Consider the following 6,828-nt stretch of genomic DNA (forward strand, 5'->3'; position numbering starts at 1 on the left):
AGTTCATAGGAAACTTTACTGATGCGGCAAGCTACATGATAAGGACCATAAAAACATGGCTTCAATTTTTCTTTCCCTTTTTCCTTCAATGAGGATTATACGTATATTTGGAGTCTGAGATAGACCAAATCTCCCAATTAAAAAATTCTCTCAATTTAGTGTATGTCAACGTACATATTTTATTAATTATGTGCGCTATGTAAGTTCTCTTTCAAGAATCTCATGATGTCTTGCCCTTCCTAAATCCAATCCCTCACCCTTGGTGCATGGCTGTCACCCACTACCATGTCGATAAATGAAAGGGGTTCATAGTCATATAGTGCTTTGAAGGGTGATAAATGAAAGGGGTTCATACTCATATAGTGCTTTGAAGGGTGTCATCCCAATGGACATGTGATAAGTGGTATTATAACAACACTCCTCCATATATATCCATTTGACCCATGCTCGTTGTTATGTTGAAACATAGTTCTGGAGGTAGCCTTCTAGCCACTTGTTCACAATCTTTGTCTATCTGTCTATGTGAAGGTGGTAGCTAGTACTTGGCAACAATTATGTTCTGCCAATTGAAACAATTATATCCAAAAAATACTGATAAACTGACCATTTCTGTCACTAAATCATGTTTTGGGGTAACCTGTGCAAATGATTTTTTTTTTTTGAAAAATAAGTCTAGTACCTGTGTTGTCTAGAAATCTGAGGGAATGGTGAAGAAGTGTGCATACTTCAGTAGTCTTTCCACCACCACAAAGATACAATCCTTCCCGTTTACCTTAGGAAGTTTGGTAATGAAGTCCATAGAGATACTTTCCCACTTTTGTTTTGCTATAGGCTTATACATCTCCTTGAAGTCCCTTCAATGAAAACATATCCCTGAGCTATCTATAGGTCTTTAGAAACCCTAGGTGTCTGGACAAGAGTGAGTCGTGTATTTTCTACAAGATTTTAGCTTCAATTTGGATTCATACACCAAGTATATCTGATCCTTATAGTAAATGATGTCATCCACCACCTTGTATCATTCATCCTGAGTGTCCATTAGCTTACTTGCAAAGGTTTTTTTGGAATATTCCACCAATAAGTGTGCTTTCCTCAGCTAAGATCTGACATAGTAAACAAATGTCAGGTTTCCTTGACAGGGCATCTGCAACCACATTGTTCTTTCCCTTCACATATTCAATGTCAAAATTAAAAGCCTGAATCTTACTTGCTCATTTTTTTTTACCTCTCATTTAGATCTCGTTGCTCCAGAAAATATCTAAAACTATTATGATCGGTACGAACAACAAACTTGGCACTTACCAGATACTATCCAAACTTGGTCAATGCATGCATGATGGCCAACATTTATTTGTCATAAATAGAATATAGACCCATCACTTGTGTAAGATTATGACTCTCATAGGCTATAGGGTGTCTATCTTGCATTAATACTGTGTCAATGCCCTCTCTGGATGCGTCATGCTCTAGAATGAATGGTTGTGTGAAATCAAGTAGGCAAGAACTGAATAAGTCCTGATTGCTTCTTTTAACTTATCAAAAGTGCATTACACTCTTTCATTCCACTGGAAGGAGTCTTTCTTAGTCAAATATGTTAATGGTGCACTAAGCTGAGAGAATATGTTTACAAATGTCTAGTAGTAACTGCACATTCCCTAGAACCCTCACAACTCAGAGAGCAATTTTGTTGGGTGCCAATCTAGGATTGCTTGAATCTTCTCTTGGTGGACCTACACTCCATATTTACAACGTGTCCTAGGTATAATAATTCTATCATTCTAAATTCACACTTGGGTTGCTTAGCGAACAAGGATTGGATCTTCATGATCCCTAGGACTTCATTTAAGTGTTCTAGGTTTCTTCCCAAGTTTTTGGTTACTAAGGATATTGTCAAAGAATGCAAACAAGTACTTATGCAGTTGTTTGTTGAAGATGTGATTCATGCAAGACTGAAAGTAGCTGGTGCATTTTTTAATCAGAATAGCATGAACAGGAAGTCATAACGCCCATAGTGACAACCAAAACAAGAATCTATTTTAGAAAAATAAACTGCACCATGTAGCTCATCCAACAATTCATCGATCTTGGGAATAGGTATTTATTTTTTATTTTCTTCTTATTCAGCACACGGTAGTCCACACACATGCACATCATCTCATCCTTTTTTTTTTACCAATACCACTAATGATGCAAAAGGGCTAGAGATGGGATGGATCCATCCTTTCTCGAGAAGAATTTGTATCGTCTTCTCAATCTTATCTTTGAATATTTAGGGATGACAATAGGGCATGGAGATAATTGGTTTGGTGTAAAAACTTTATCATGGGTACTCATGATATTTTAAAGATCATCATCCCAATGGGGTGTCTGTTGTCCTTTTATAAGTTCTGTCGAAACAAAACAATGTGCAACTCATGCAATTTCATCATGTTGAAAGATGGCCTCCATTTTCTGTGTCAAAACTTCCTTTCGTCCCTCATTGGCCATCCCACAGAGAACATCTTCTTCCCATCAACAACAAAAATAAAGTCCATCTATTTGAAACACAAAGTGTATTCATCAAGTGCCTCCATCCATTGTATGCCTAGAATAATCTCCATATCATCTAGGTCCACTATAAAGAAATCATTTGCCACAATGTGGTTATCCATGGTGATACTTAGTTGGAGAACAAGGTGCATATAGGGAAAAAGTGTTCATTTGGTGACCTTGACCAAGAATCTTGTGTGCATCTCAGTAAGTAGACTTCTTCTTTTCACCAAAGATGAGTTTATGAAGTTTAGACTAGCTCAACTATTGAGCATCACAATAACCCTCTGTCCTTGAAGGGTTCCCCATACACAAAATACCGTACATCTTGGGCTCCCAACTAAGGCAATGGTTCCTTCATGCCATACCAATGCGGCAATTCTCTCCATATGGTTCATATTAACCATTTTGGAGTCCTTGTGGGGGTGGTCATCTTCTGGGGGTAGATCCTCTTGATGGTCCTCATCATTGGATATGACCACAATGTAGTGTATTTTCCCTTTATTGAGGCATCTATTGTAATGAAATAACTTGTACAATAGAAGAAATAATATGAAATATTATATAAATACTTGATAATAACTAAGAGTAATAGGCCACTTCAAGGGGGCAACCTCCAAATATCTCTAGTGAGAATACACTTCAAAATATGATGTTGAAATAAGACTCACAACCTCCTATATATACCTAATTATGCTTAGGTTAAATAGACAACCCTACATAACACCTAGGCCAACCTACCTACCTAAATAATAATATAATAATGATAACATGACTTAATTAAGGATTGAGATAGCCACAAGTTGACTATTCATAACCCTATATACACCAATATAAAGGACGTAGCATGCCCCCTCTCTTGAAAGAAGCATTGTCCTCAATGCTAACCAAGTGTGGATTCTTTTGAATGAACTCCTCATCGTCCCATGTGGCCTCTTAAACTAGTAAGTTCTTCCATTGGATGAGATACTAAGTCAGGGTTCTGTTCCTCAACTTCTTCATGTATTTTTGAAGAATGCACTCTGGTTCAAAAATTATTCTTCCTTCTTCATAAGTTCTAGTAGTACTATTTGAGTAGGAATATTTTTCCCAATTAACTTCTTAAAACAAGAAACATGAAAAACTAAATGTATCTTTATTTTTGGTGGCAACTCAAGCTTGTAGGCAACGCTACCAATCTTTTGCATGATTTGGTATGGTCCATAATATCTTGGAGACAACTTATTATTGAAATTTGTTTTTAAAGCTGTAATCTCAAGAAGACCCAGTCCCCAACTTCAAAATTTGTTTCACTACAATGTTGGTTCGCTTGTTGTTTCATTCAATTTTGTGCCATAGCTAAATACTACTTGAGTCCTAAAAGTACCTATTGTTGATGAAGCAAGTGGTCCTCTACTACTTGAACTCATGGTGACACCTTTAATGATCATGTGATGGAAGGAGGATGATATCCATAAAGTGCCAAAAATGGAGACATTTTTTATGAGCTATGAAAAGAAATATTGTACCACCATTATGCAAGAGGTAGCCAATGTAGCCATTGAGATTGTTTTTTTAAAGTGAAACATCATAGATATCCTTCCAAACATTTATTAAAAACCTCAGTTTACTCATCTGATTCAGGATGATATGAAGAACTATGAGCCAATTGAGTACTCAAACATGAGAGTAAATCTTTCCAAAAGTGACTAGTAAAGATAGGATCATGATCACTAACAATAACCTTAGGTGTACCATGTAGCTTTTGGATATTCTCCAAGAAAACTTTTGCCACTATACTTGATGTAAAAGGATGTGATTATGCAATGAAATGTGCATATTAAGTGAGGCGATCAACTACTACCATGATGACATTATGACCTTTAGATTTGGGAAGCCCTGTGATGAAGTCCATGGATACCTCTTCCCAACATTGGCTAGGAATGCATAAAGGCTACAAGAGACCTAGTGTCTTAATTGTTTCCCCCTTATTTCCTTGACAAACAAAACATTTAGCCACAAATTTTTGAACATCCCCTTTTAGCCCTTCCCAAAAAAAATCTTGCTTGAACTGATGATATGTCTTCAAAAATCATGAATGACCACCAATTGGGAACTCATGTAGTTCTTTGAGAATCTTGTGTTTAAGAGTGGAATTCTTGTAGAGATACAAGCACTCTTTATATCAAAGAATATCCCCCTTTTAAAAAAACTTATCTAAACTACTAGGGTCACTTTTTATTTGTTGGATGAGATTACTTGTTGCAATATCATTTTCCCACTCTTTTTTGGCTTCTACCAACCAACTTTCTTGTAATATTGAAAGGGTACACAATAAGGCTTCATATTTTTCATTCTTCCTGGAAAGTGCATCAACCACAATATTTCCCTATCCTTTCTTGTATACAATTTCAAAGACATATCCCAACACCGTACTGACCCATTTTTGTTGCTCTTCTAATAGTAGTCTTTGTTCCAAAAAATATTTTAGGCTGTCATGATCTGTCTTAACCTTCAAGTGTTGACCCATTAAATAAGGCCTCCATTTTTTAACTACATGAAGGATTTCTAGCATTTCCTTCTCATAAATAGGTTTGATTTGATTTTTACCTTCTAATTGGTCGACCTTGTATAAGAACTACTATTATTGCATTTCTAGAAGCATCACATTCCACAATGAATTCAGTGGTGAAGTATGGAGTGGCAAGTACTGGAGTTGTACACATAGCCTTCTCCAATTGCTCAAATGATACACTAGCGAATTCATTCCAATGAAAAGAATCCTTCTTCAATAGAGTGGTAAGGGGTGCTTCTATATGACAATAATTCTTCACAAATCTCCTATAGTATCATGTCAATCCCAAGAAACCCCTCAACTTCTTAATAGTTTTTGGAATAAGTCATTCCATGATAGCATTAATTTTGTTAGGGTCCACCTTTACTCCATGTGAAACTATGTGTCCCAAATACTCCACCTCCTTAAGACCAAAAGCATACTTGGACGGTTTAGCATAGAGTTGACGATCTTTGAGTAATTGTGATGCTTGATCTACATGTTGCAAATGTTCTTCCCAAGTCTTGCTATAAATTAATATATCATCAAAAAACACTAACACTAGATTTCTCAAGAACTTCTTAAAAATGGAATTCACCAAACTTTGGAATGTAGATAGTGCATTGGTAAGACCAAATGGCATCACAAAAAATTCATATTGACCCTCATGAGTTTGAAATGTTGTCTTGTAAATATCTTCCTTCTTAATCCAAATTTGATGATAACCCAATCTAAGATCTAACTTGGTAAAATACATAGCTCCATTTAATTCATCTAGAAGATCATTGATGACTGGAATAGGAAACTTTTATCTTTAATTGTGTACTTGTTTAGCACTCTATAATCTCGACACATGTACCAAGTTTCATCCTTCTTATGCACCATCACACCAAGTGAGGAGTAAGCACTTTGGCTATGTTTGATAATTTTTGCCTCTAGCATTTTTTCAACAAATTTTTCTCACTTTTTTGTATGTGTGGGTACCTATAAGGTCTGATGTTTGGTGGTTGGCTTCCTAGAACTAGTTTTACGACATGGTCACGATCCCTCTTAGGAGGAAGTCCTTTAGGCATATCTCCAAGAATCACTGAGTGATGATCAATTATCGCTTGTAAATCTAGATGATAAGAGCATTAGATTGAGAGACTTCTAATGAACATAGCAAGGCCACAAATCCATCTGCACCTTTCTTAAGAAAATTTTGCATTTGATGAGAGCTTACCATTTGTGGGGATTTTTCCTTCAATCCCCTTAGCTCCACTACCTTTCATTTTGATTGAAATCGCATGAATAGTTCTTGAAAGTTTGTCTCAATTGTTCCCAATGTAGTAAGCCATTGTACTCCCAAAACAATATTTGTTGCACCCATGGATATCGCATACATTGGGGCATCAAGTTGATAATCTCCCATGAATAATTTAATGCTATGACACTTCCCTGAACAACTAACTGTGCCCCCATCTGCAATCAAAATCTGAAACTCTGGGGTTAGATATATAAAATAATTTAGAAGAGTTGCCAACTTTTTGTTGATGAAATTATGAGTACTACTTGAGTCGATCAACACTATTACTTTATGCTTCTTTAAGAAACCCACTACCTTGAGATTTTGAGGTGCACTGAAACTTGAAAGTGAATGACAAGAAATGATTGGTTGAGAATCTTGTGATTCCTCACTTGGACATTCAATATAGAACAATTTCTTTTCACTACATTTATTTCCTCAACTATATTTGCTATCACAATTAAAACATAACCATTTTTCT

The sequence above is a fragment of the Cupressus sempervirens genome, chromosome 3 (assembly GCF_028749045.1).
Source record: "Cupressus sempervirens isolate cs-2001-9-10 chromosome 3, ASM2874904v1, whole genome shotgun sequence".
Lineage (NCBI taxonomy): Eukaryota > Viridiplantae > Streptophyta > Pinopsida > Cupressales > Cupressaceae > Cupressus > Cupressus sempervirens.